Genomic DNA, 13,495 nt, shown 5'->3' on the forward strand with positions numbered 1-13,495 from the left:
AGTGTTTTTTTGTAGAACTGACCCTACAACAGCTCTTTCATCAGGCTGCCTATAGGGTTGCAAGTTCAGGTCACCGCACCCAACTCTGCTGACTGCAAGCACCAGTTGGCATTGCTTCAAAGTACATAAAGCTAATAAACAAATTAACTTATGTATTTCAGTTTCCCTTGGAGAATATTACAGTTACAGCAGCTTAAGCTGGCTTATCTACAGGCTGCAGTTTATAATGTTTCAGCAGATCAGAAACATTGGCTGATAATGAAACAGTTGCTTATACAGTCTCGCTGAGCTTACACGTTGCTAACATTAGCAAGCTAAGTGAACTTGCTTTCACTTTCCGAGTGGAAGTGTTAGCCTAGCTTGCTAACTTGACAGCATGATGGGTTTTCTGTTTGTTTATTGTTGCAAAGGGACAAATTTGTTGAAAAATAAGGGGAAAATAAGGTCTTGGATCAAAGTTCATAGAGAGCCGAAGTAAAAGCAGAACTTCTGGGTAATGTTTCAGAAGTGAGAAAAGTAAAATTAAATATCCTGTTAGGATTTATGACTATGCCAATATAACTAAACATTCAGTCTCGGAACAGAGCCTTTCTCGCTGCACATGTTTAGATAAGGACGTTAGTTCACAGACCAGCATTTGATAAGATTTTTGCTTTTAGATGTTTAATCACAGAAAGTGTTTGAAAGAAACCCATTACCAAAACAGTCGTACATTCTGTCATTGTGTTGCTTATGGATGAATTATAGTGAAAATAAATTATTCCCCTTTTTGCAGGGGAACCCCCTCAGGGACTCCTGGGGGTCCCCAGACCCCACTCTGAGAACCGTCGCTATATATGTTATATAGTATGTGCTCCAGTCAGTAGAGCACTATAGCAGTTGACAGCGTGTCCCCTAGCAATGCTGGCACTCAAATGTCAGTCAACTGCTGCCATGGAAAATAGGCCCACCCACCCAGAGGCTTGAACCTGAGTCGTGTTTCTATAAATATTTCCTTAACATGTTTTATCCTCTTTTCAAAAATGGAGATATATGCACGATAGCTACAGCATCACTATAGTTTATATTTCCTTGTACAAAAAATGGGGAGGATTCAAATTTCAGCTGGACCTTTCAAGAGAAACATGGACCGGTCTAACCTCTCAAGAGTATATTTTCCTAGTTAAGGAATGATGTAATGATTTAATACTGCAGCGTCTATCGCCAGCCAGGGACAACAGCCACAAAAAATCCCTGACTAAATATTTAGAAAATGCGTGGCATCCAGATAGGCGGCTGAGATACCAGGCCGGGTGCAGGGAGAGAGAGAGGGAGAGACAGGCAACAGGATTCGTTGGGAAGGTTGAGACAAAAGGGGGACGCAGAACTGGCTCCACTTAGCATGTTATGAGTCAAAGGTTCGCCATGGGTCATGAGCTGCAAACTCATTCATGAATAAAACAAATCATGTTCTCCGAGCCCTGTTCCAAACTCAAACATCCAGTAGTGAGTTCCTCTGGGAATAGATGGTGGTTTCTTTAGGGCTTATTCTTGGCTTTTGAGAAGAGATGCCGCATGTTTCATAACCATAAAACTTATTAAACTGGAGGACAGGGAGACAGCAGACCAGATTTTCCACCCTCAGTCCAGGCTTATTAGCAATAATACTCTGGTTCACTATCATTGGTCTTGTGGCTGGATGTGGCACTTTTTTTCCCCCTGGTCAACTCTGTAATTCAATAATAGAGCAGAAAATCAGGCTTGATGTCTCCCAGAGCTCTCTGAATCATAAAATGAGACTGAAGTGATTTTGCTGAAGATGTGCTTATTCAAAAAAAAAAAAAAAAAAAAAAAAACATCTCTGGCCTCAGAGAGGGGCAGAGACGAGCACAAGTGTTGTTAGACCACAGACAGTGTGACAAGCTGATTAAAATGCCCACAGACCGGGAGAGCTGGACCTCCTCTCTCTATTCACTCGACCCAGCCACGTCGTCACGACAACGAAGGACGACAAAGGGCTTTCTCAGGCTATTGAGTGCTGTGAAAGAACAGGCGGTCATGTGTGTGTGCGTGTGTGTGTATGTGTGTGTGTGTGTGTGACTTGCAGTGGAGATGTGGCTGTACAAGCTGTAGGTGGTAATGTATGCAGACCATCCACAAACAAATGGATACGCATGCACGTCCCACTGCCACCTCCTTAGCGTTCTGCCACACAATGACCATACCAGCGCGTCCTCGATGACGTGATGCTTAGTTCGAGCATATGGCCAATCTGTATTCAAACCCCAAACCAGCCACAGAGAAGCTATTTGAGCCAGCTATGTCTTTGTGTAAACAGAATGGAAATGCCTTTGTCCTTTCGTTTTAACCAGTAATTTTTCACCCTTATTTTGTGAATAGCTCTGAAAATGATCAGGACAGATTCAGTGCATTTGACAGTGACTTTAAAACTCAAACACCAGAGTGGAATCAACATTTGTTACAACTTACATTTGTAAGTCACTGCTGAACTCAGTGGTGGTCCTGGTGTATTAAACACAACAACAAGGCAAATACTACTACTGTGCCTTACTGAAGTCAGTTTCTGATTGATTTTCATTTCAGGTTTGCTTGAGTTTGAAGTGATAATATGTAATTTCTCCACATTAAAATGTCTAAAAATGACTAGACCTATGTTGTATATTTTTAACATTATCCCAAATGTTTCCAGCAATTTTCAAACCTGGAGAAAGTTGTGATTTTAATCATGGTAATGGTCTGTTTAATTTGGACACCTGTCAATGACAAATTTTCCAGTTTTAAGCCACATTTTTGAGATACAGTTTTTAACACTTTGGTCGTTTTCAACTATGTATTTTAACCAGATCAGGATTTTAGTCATCGGATGTCTGGATCATAAATGTAAATGTCAGACAGCTCAGCTCCCAGCCACTCCGAGACATCCTGTTTCCGCTGAACTTCATCAGTGAATCACTGCATCAGTAAATGACTGATTCTTAAAGTGAAACTGCTTTACTCAGTGTTTCTATCGGTTTAAATCCCCTGGTTCGCTTGTTATGGACAAACGGATAACTCTGTGGATAACTCAGCTGCCGGTAAAAATCTCCCAAATGTTTCTTTCATAAGAAACAAAAGGTTAGCAGCAATCACAGCTCCCAGCCACTCCGGGACGTCCTGTGTCCGCCGTTTTCCAAAAATGTTGAACTATTCCTGAAGAAAAGGATGAATCATAGTTTAGCTGTGTTTCAATAACAGAGGTTAAAGCCACAGTTTGCACAGACATCTGTCCATTTATTAACCCACAAAACTGCAAAAATATGATGAGAGCGGGTGTGAATCTCCCTGTCTCCATGCTGTATCTGTCGTACCTGAGTCTGAACAGGTGCACCAGAGGAGGAGGTAGGAGGGAACCCAGTCCGCTCTCTACCTCCACCTCCACCCACCCGTGCGTTAAGTCCAGTGTGGATGCAGTTTGTGCAGAAAGGATAGTTTGTTCATTTCTAAATAACATAGATATATCCCTACCACATGGGCTTTTAATTTAAAGCTACTCTGCATCCCTGCATCCTGTTTGTGCAGCTTTGTGCTGTATGTCAACATTAACCAGAGAAAACAGAGTGTGGCCCAGTAAGTAAACACAGGCTACTGTACTCTGTACTTTATATTATTTCTTATGTTTTCTTTATTTTTTTTTGCTTTGTCATCCTCCCCTTTTCTCACATTGTCATTCTCGGTGCGGCCAACTGGCTGACTCCCCTATGCGAGGCCAGGGAACTGAGGACTGTAATTGTGGCAGGATTTGTTGGCTGCTGTCCACGCTGTTGTGGTCCAACCCTGTCAGCAGAGGCTCTTTCTAAGGATCTGACCACTGGCCACTTAACACGCTCTGTCTTACACACACACACACACACACACACAAGATAATGAAAGCACACAACCAACACCCGCTCACTAAAGCACATGCATTTCTGCATCTTAATTTAACTATATGGTCCTATTTTAGTTTTGGTTCACAATGTGCTATTTGAGGTAGGCTGGGTTGTGAGGACCATGTATTCCCATCAAACTATATTCAAACAGGCACTTTTAGACTTATAACGGACATGCTTATTAAGTGGCCATATTTTACTGCACTGCAGGGGCCACTTGGGTCCCATAGGCGTTTGCCTTTTGACTGGTTAAAATGTTAAATTAGGCCTCAGCTGCTATTGTCAATCATTCTCATTCTCTCTCTCTCTCTCTCTCTCTCTCTCTCACTCTCTGTCTCTCTCTCTCTCTCTGTCTCATTAAGCCCGTCCACCCCCTGCCTCTGCTTCCTCCTGACTGCTCTTTGATCCCCGTGTCTGTTGAATGTTGAACTGAAGAATTACAGCACCATCAGTTCCAGTCTGTCATATTTCCATGACAGCACCAGTCTCCCCTTTCTCCCACCTAGTCAGGGTCAGAGGGTCAAAGGCTTCGTGCTCATACGCTCAGAGAAACCAGTTGCACTTTACAACAAAACTCTCAACCTTCACATTGCATTATAATATACGTCTTTTATTGATCTATATAATAAGGATTTCTGAATTTGCAGGATGTGAAAACATATTGCACTTGGCCATATTGCAATTTCGTTAATATTTTCATTAATTGTGCAGCTCTGAAAAGAAGCAATAAATGGTGAAATCATTTGATAAAACTCATTATTATGAAATGTTATTCCATTATCTGGTTCATGATTCTGTGGTTAATATTTGTTTCCCTTTACATGTTTGAATTAAAAAAAAAAAAAAATCCATTTTCAAAAGTTGGCTTTATTATTTTGTAGTGTTTTTTTTCAGTTTCCATGACAGTGGTGTTGTCACCACCCCCTCAATTTTTAGCCAATTGCATTTTGTTACTCAGCAACTTCAACAACTGCCAGCTACAGTCTTTAGCTGGCTCCCGTTAGCCAGAGAAAGAGAACTCCCAACAAAACAATGAAATAATACAAAGTCAAGTCATAATAGTGGGTTGAATTCCTTAGATTATGTCACATTTTATTGGCTCATCTATACTGTATATTTGACTTCATTTATTTATTATGATTATGTCTTAATACTGCACCGGCTCCCTGTTAAACACCGTATTGATTTCCAGATCCTGCTTCTCGCTTTCATGTCACCTCACAGCCTAGCACCTCTGTATCTCTCTGATCTACTCACACCTGCGCGTGCTCTCAGATAATCCTCTTTCATTAATCTCACTGTACCTCCTGCGCGTCTGACAGGCTCCGCGTTCAGAGCCTTCAGCCGTGTTGCCCCTCACTTCCACAAGACATCCGTAATATTGTATAATAATATTCCTACCTTCAGATCCCACCTCAAAACACCCGTCTTTAGACTTGCCTATTCTGTTTGAATCCAGCGCTGGTGTTCTGTGGAACCGTATTTATTTTATACAATTATATTTATTCTAATTTATTTAGTATTTTATGCCTTGTTGGATTACTGTCTGCTGCTACTGTATATTTGATTTATCTTACTGTGTGTTGTAAGGTGTCCTTGAGTGCCTTGAATGGCCCCTATAAATAGAATGTATTACTATTATTATTATGATTATTATTGTTAACAACAGTTCTTTTTCACAGCAGACATTTTAACTCATCATAGGGAAAGTACGGGTGCTATTTTGCCCCTGCTTGCAGTAGGTTGACAGGTGAAAGAGCAGAGAGTATGAAGAGGGTAAGTAGAGGAAACATCAGAACGGTTAGCGTAGTTGCCATCTTTTATTTGTTTATGCTGTTTGTTAGCTTGTAACTAGCATTGGCTGACACAATGTTAGTGGCTGTGCTAATACACACTCGCTCTCTGTACTGACGAGGTTTCTGTGGCTGGTGAAAGAGCGGCGCGTATCGATATAGTTAGCGTTATTGGAAACATCGGAGACACTCGGCCACATTTGATTGAGCCTCAGTCAGACACAGACTCAGTGAGTCTGTTGAGACAAAAATCAGTGACTGGGAGATTTATCAGAACAGTTGGTGCAGTTAGCATTTATTATTTGTTTAAATAGTTTGTTAGCTTGTAACTGGCAAGCTTCTAACCCTGGCTGTCTAAATCTGTTTTTATGAGACTGTCATTGGTTCACTGCAGTTCAAAGGTGGAACTCCCGCAGTCATGGTGTTGACTGCTTGTTTTGCTCATGATATGCCTTGTATTATATATATATATATATATATATATATATATATATATATATATATATATATAAAAAACCACCATATGCACCTGTTAACAAGGTTAAAACTTGATTTTCATTGGAGCGGTTCTTCAACAGTGGGTGTGTTTTTATTTTTTTTTTTTCTTCAAATGTCCCAGTAAATCATGACAGCGTGACCATGAGTCAGCATGAACAAAACCAGGACCCCTTAAACTGAAGCAGTCATTCATTCATTTTATTATTTACACTTGAGCTTTTCCTACTATGACGTGAAGTGAAGTCTGATTTAATTATTAAAAGCTGGACACTTTGGAGCTCAATAAAAATAAAGTTACAAGTACATTATTTCTTCTTTATCACACTGGCAGTGAGTGACTTGAGTGAGTGAATGGCTGTTTTGGTCTTCAGTGATCTTCACTACGTTTCGTAAAAATGAGCTGGTTTGTTGAGTAATAGAATAGGGATCATGAAACATCAGTAACAGATCATAGCAGATGAAAGGCCTTTGCTCTTACAGTGGTTCTCAGGTCTTGCGTGTCATGTTGTACCAAGCAGCTAGGCTTAACACCTGCTTTTTCCAGGGAGAGCGTTACTGTCTCCAGGGTGAAAGGAGCCTGTCATAAAACGAGCTAAGTGAGTGTGTGTGTGTGTGTGTGTGTGGGTGTGTGTGGGTGTGGGCACATGAAAAAGTGTGTTGTGTCTCGGCACTCATGTAGATATGTGTGTGTAGACTCTCTTTCCAAGGGAAGTGGCTTTTATCCTGTGTCCGTTCAGCGCAGCCACTCGGTGGTGGAGCTGTGAAAGGGACACTATTCCCTCCAGCAGCAGACAGAGAGCCCCTTCAGCCCACCGGAGGGACTGAGAGAGAGACCCTCTGTGTCTGCATGTGAACTGAGGGGAGAAAGATTGCCATTGACCCTAAAGAAGGCGACGGAAATGGAGAGAGGCCAAACGTGTACATCTGGCTCTCATAATATTAGCGCTTTCACTGATCTAACCATCCAAGTAGGGACACACACAACCAGCAACTACACTGTATGTGGGTGTACTTACTGGGTGTAAATGTGGATTTGCAGTGACGTGAAGGGTGTGATCGCGCCTCCAGTTTGTTGTGTTTCAGTGGGAAAGTGAACTTGGTCACACATTTGTGTGTTAAGGTTCAAACTGACTCACAGTAGATTTTTTTATTTATTTTTTATTGGCGTTTTATTCACTTCCCGTCCAAACAGGTTAGTGACTCTCGGCAGAAAGGAGTCCAGGTATGTCACATAACTTTAGCTGAGCGTGATGGCCTTGTCTGTTCTCTTCTGTGGTGCTCACACCATCAACATTAGGTGCAGACCTCTCTATTGTTATGCTTAGCGTTCCAAGCTTGAGGATCGGCCGGCTGTTAGATTGAGCCTTCAGGCAAAAATTTGGGGTGTAAATAGTTTATTTCAGTGGAATTTACAGTGATCAGGGAATTTCTGTTGAATTAAATTCTATTGTTGCTTTTGTGTAATGTTTTAACTTTAACAAGCCTGCCAACTGTAATCAGTCTTGAAGGTACTAGCCATTGAGCAACCAGCTTCCTTTTTTTGTCATTCATTTACCACAAACAAAACGTAGCATAATCAATGCATGGCCCAAAAGCTGACACTAAAGCTGGATTGATGCTCGGTGCCTCCAGTACTGCCTCAAATACTGTATATGAGAGAACATGAGTCGATTCATCAATCTGACACCACATCATTTTTTTAAATAAACTTTATAGTTTCACACCTGAATAAAACAGGAGTTTTCCAGGAAATACATTTTTCCTTACGCTGTGCAGCCACTGGCAACTAATGTTTTAGAGCAGCAAAGACGAATTGATTTCTGGTTATTAGTGTAACATTATCCGTTGATAAAAGGTCAACAATCTGGCAACATGTTACACTGGAAAGTCCCACCAGTGTACAAGGCAAAGTGTACAGTATCCAAGGCTTTAATTTGGATGGGTGATGCTACTGTCAGGGCAACGAGTCCTAACACCTCTACATTTTTATTTTTTATGAATGACAGCAACTTAATAATAAAAGAAAGATCCTATGGCATTCACATGTCTGTTCATGTTTAAGCTATTGTTGAGCTATACAACAATGATCGCGACCGTATCACATTGAGACAGAGTGTCAGGAGGGAAAAAATATTACTGGAACATCTCTACTTGGTACGAGTGGTTTACAGGAGTCCAGCCTTTAGGGCATTCACGAGTGCTGTATTTTAGTAGTCATTGACTACTCCCAAAAAGTAGTCGACTAGTCGATTAATCGCGGGAGATCTATCATATTTTTTTCACCCAATAACAATGATCAATTATCGTCAAAAACGTCTCATACAACCAGTAAAGGGTGTAGGCGGGACCAACCTGGGGGTAGGTGAAATACCAGAGCCCTCGATTGGCTCTGAGAGGCTGTTTAAAAATGAACCGCGATCTGATTGGACTAAATCCCCAGCAGCTTGTCTGACCTGGAGATACCGTTTGACTGCATGACCGACTGCTCTCTTGCAGCGACAGCACAATGAAATTCACCAACAGACCTGTTATTTCCCTTTTTCTGTGGTCGGTGATCGGACGCTTGGAAAATTCTCCGATTGTCGTCTGCTTGCTTTGTTCACTCTGTTGGCGCTTCTCCTCGTTGTTGCTGCTGTTAGCGGTAACCATGAGCAGGTGTAGCTTCAAATGGTTATGCATAGCGCTGGTACTTTGGTGGTACTTTAGAGTAGCCTTACATATATTGCAGCTGACGGGTTTATCTGCTTTGGTAAAATATTTCCACACTGTTGACTGTCGAGCATCGGGGCGTACAGTCATGTTTCTCTCTGCCTCTTCTTTTCGCTGCATTTCTGCTGCTTTAGCGCCCAACAGTATCACGTGTGACTTGTCGACAACTACAACTACAACAGCAAATACCCACAGCGCCCCCGGCTGCATATCTGCTGTAGATGCCACTGCTTTATTACTGCACCGTGCTAAAATCACAGATGAACGATTAGTCTACAGCAATGCACAGTGTCGACTAGTGGTTTTAATATTCGAATAGTCGACTATTCTGTGAAACCCCTACCAGCCTTAGATATTCACAGCACAGGTTTTGATTTATAGTTGAGCGTCAGAATTCATCCACTGATGGCACCACCGCATCACTAGATGGATGTGATCTGTAACAGCGTGTTTACATTCATTACATTTACCTAGCGATGCGGAGCCAAGCTGGGCTACACATGTACTTACAGAGCTGAAAAGGAGAATACCGCCATGTTTACACTCTGTAATTCACCGTCACAGAGATCAGTGATTGTGGCGAGCAGAGCGTCTGCACTGGCAGTGTCTTTGCTAGATGTCTGTTACTGAAAAACATCATGTTAGAGTGTGTTTGTGTCTTTTTTTTAACTTTATTTATGTTGTCTTCTCTATCAGCGATCTCCCTCAGCATGAGAAACTTACTGGAGAAAACACAGCAAACTGCAGTTTTTCCTGCGAAGACCCCCAGAGAATTGGATTTTCAGGCTTTTTCAGCGACATTATTCTCTGCGTAACTCTATCAGTGTCATTAACGTCATCCAAACACATATGCCAACTCTTTCCACTCCCTACTTTTAAATCAGTTACAAGTGTTTACCGGCAAATGCGCGTGCCTGTTCTTTATCTTCTCAGTGGTATCCTGTGTGTTGTCATTGAAGGCCTCGCTGATCTCAAACAGACCCTATGTGCTACTCTCTCTACTGTACTCTCTGGATGGGAGCCACAGATGCAAGCGCTGCTAGAGTCTGGGGCCCCCCGGGCGAGACGCCAGCCGACCCACCAGAACAAAACAATGCAAGGCAGTAATGGCTCCGGGCCCGATGTGGGGGCACTGTCGCCGTGCTGCTGACCCCACATATTTTATGAGGTCTTAGGCGTTCAGTGGGCTGTCATGGCTCATTAGAAGCTTTAGAAATGAACTTGCGCAGCACACTCTCTCAATGATTAATTAACATGGACAGAGAGAAGAACGTGAGTCAGATAGGAATGGCTGGGGCAAAAGTTCACTGATGGGACCACATTCTGAGGAGTTTTATAGAAGTCAATAAATACACTTGGTGACACACACACACACGCACTGTTGATTCGAATGGGTAAGCCCCCCCCCCCCCGCCATCAGCAGCTAAAAGAAAGTCGTATTCTGGGTTTAAGTAGAGAGTTTAGTCCTGTTTCCACCGTGACAAGACTACAACTCTAAGGAAATCACTCATACATGTTTATTTATGTCTTTACTTGCATGTGAAAATTTACTCCACAGTTCCTTTGCGACCACCATCTCCCCTCCCCAAGTTGACAGCCTAATGGGCTACCAGAGGTTATTTATAGATTGTTGGACTGTGCCCCATGGTCGAACACGCTGCATACCAGACACAAAGTGATGAACTGTGGAGAAACCGCCCCTCTGCTCCTCTGAAGGGTGCCGGTAGTGTTTGTGTTAACCACGAAACTGCTTCCACCTCAAGAGGAAAAGTAGATGTTTCACTTTCGGTAGACTGTGGCAAAGGTTTAAAGATGATGAACCTCCAGGATCTGAACTTTTAATGCATTTATTCTGGCTTAAACAGCTTAAAAGTTGCTGATTTATGCTCCTGGAATCCCACAAACTTCCGTCACTCACAATTAAAGAGCAATCTAAGTTGCAGAGTGGTTATTTACTTGATTGATGAGGTGAAAATGATGCATTGCCATAAAAGGTCTTGAGATGTCAAGAGAAATATTCCAGATTGGACTTTCCCTGTTTCGGTTACATCAACCACAGCTTTATTTCTCGTGTGTCTGCTCTTCCCCTCCATCTCAGCTGTGTCCCACACCACTGTCATCCAGTCTGATCTCATGGTAGCTCGTAGGAAGCCATCATTGCTGGTTGGTCAGAGGAAGTTCCCATGGTGATGTGGGTCACTTTAGGCTATAAATAATATGACCGCACCATGATGGCCGGTCAAAGAGCAGGTGAGGACGCCTGCTCTGAGTAGCAGTGAGAATTTGTCTAGAATTGTTCCCAGGCTCTGTCACAGAGGCAGGACGAGGACACAGTGACTGTTTTTAGCTGTAATCGAATTGAATCTACTGAATGGAAGTAGGTTTGCTTTAGAAAGTGTTAAATTATCTAATTGCATCCAGCTGTGAAACAGAAATAAACCTCTAGTTTCAGTTGCTGTAGTTATTGTTGTCAGGGGCTTAAATCAATTTCACTCCAGCAAACTGTCTTCTGACATCTACTTTTAATATATATATTAGAAGTCTTCCTACTTCTAATGAAATACTGCAACAAACACATTGTTCTCATTGTAATACACTGAGGGGTTTTCCTGCTACAGCCTTACTTGGTCTGGTATGACCAGTATGGTGGTTGATGTTAGGTAATGTTAGCAAGTTTAATAGTTATTGTTAACTGACATTATTGCATGAGTCTTCTGACTTTATGATTCTTCTCTGCTTGTGCGTTTTGCTATATTTTAGCATTTGCCTTATCCTGTAGATTACACTTTAAGATCTGGGATTGAGGACTGAAGGCATATTCACAACACTGAGGAAAAACAGCTTTGTGTGCGCTTCACCCTCTGTGTGCATGTCCACGGCATAACAAGTGTAGCAGGGGTTTGTCGAAAGTTCAGATGAGTTCAGCTTTTACCTGAGCCCTCTGACCATTGTGGGTGCAACCAATCACAGAGCACTGCTTGAACTGAAAGATGGACAAAAATTAAACTTGTGTTTGTGCATTTCCAAAAAACTGTACAATAACAATTTGGCCTCATGTCGAGACACATTTACCATTTATTGCAGCACCACCAGGATTTGTGAGAGGCTTGCTTTGCTGCTGTAATGTAAATACGCCCCATCAGTCTGCAGCTGCTGTGCTAGCTGCTTTGAGCTGAATGTTAACATGCTCACAGTCAAAATGCTAACATGCATTGTCATTCAACCCTGTCTCCTAAAAATGAATAGCAATACGTTTACAAGCAGATAACGTCTTCTGTTAACACGAGGAAATAATGTTAATTTACAAAATTATTATTTGAAAAATATATGAATGCTGAGCGTATCAGTAAAATGTTCACAGACGACATATTTGTCTTATACCAAAACTACCATCTTTCCCTGACCTTACCCAAAGGGCCGTTGTTGTAAATCAATATAATCAGCCAGTGATAAAGTTTCCTACAACTCATGTTTGCTGTTGCAGATTAGTTGTATATAGATTTTGAAATGTAGGAGACAGGGTTGTATAAGTGTGAGCATGTTAGTATGATGTATATTAGCCATTTTGGTTTGTCATGTTACCATTCGAACACATGCTATAGTAGCTTTGCAGGTATTTGATCATACTGGATAAATTAGGAAGTTGATGATGGAACTAGATGAAAATTTATAACCAGAGTTGCAACAGTTCGTCCTGAGAACATCCTGGAAAACATTTCATGTCAGTCCATTCAAAAGAGACATTTCGCTAAAGATAAAAATAATCAACCTGCTAGTGGCGCTAAATGAAAAGCCAGAGGATCACGTTTGCACAAAATTTCATGGCAATCCAATGAATAGATATAAGATTGATAAAGTGTGAACGAGTCTGATCAACTGACCAACCGACCTAGTAGAAACTGCGCTCCCTTAAGAGGCTTAAGAACTTGTATCTCAGAGCTTAACCAGATTTGACTCAATAATACATGAGACACAAAGCATTGGTTTGTTTTATATATATGTATATTTCATAAAGACTATTTCTTCTCTGTCTCAAAGGACTGTGTGAATTTTCAGCCTTGTTTAATAGACTGTGTAATGGCCACCCCTCTTCACACACACACACACACACACACACACACACACACACACACACAGACGCGCGCGCACTCAACTCAAACCCTCTGACAGTGGGCGTGGAGGTTATTACTTATTATACTTCTTATTCTGCTCATGAATAACTAAACAGGAGGCCTGAGACACACTCACCCACTTACCAGACACATACTAAGACACATGCACCTGCTCCTTGATGGCCCCTGGTTATGTACACACACACACACACACACACACACACACATTCACACCCACACCCACACCCACACACACACCCACACCCACACACACACACACACAGATTCCCAGTCTCCTCCCTTTCATCCCTGCCTTGTCTTTGTCCTGATTGCAGCCCCAGGGGGTAGACAGTTAGGTGAGATGGCACTGCATGTGTAATGTCTCAGCAATCTATTCACACAGCAAAGTAATGGTGCACAATATTGAATATCACACTTTTTGAGACATAGCCACTCTCTACGCGTTGTCATTAAG

The 13,495-nt window shown here is 41.9% G+C and overlaps 1 protein-coding gene across 2 annotated transcripts in view; it reads left to right on the forward strand.

Annotated features, from left to right (window-relative positions):
* The window catches only part of plxnb1a (plexin b1a), a 64,326-nt gene that overhangs the window by 19,291 nt on the left and 31,540 nt on the right, over nucleotides 1–13,495 (forward strand). The window lies entirely within an intron of this gene.

This window comes from Seriola aureovittata, chromosome 9, assembly GCF_021018895.1.
Source record: "Seriola aureovittata isolate HTS-2021-v1 ecotype China chromosome 9, ASM2101889v1, whole genome shotgun sequence".
Classification (NCBI taxonomy): Eukaryota; Metazoa; Chordata; class Actinopteri; order Carangiformes; family Carangidae; genus Seriola; species Seriola aureovittata.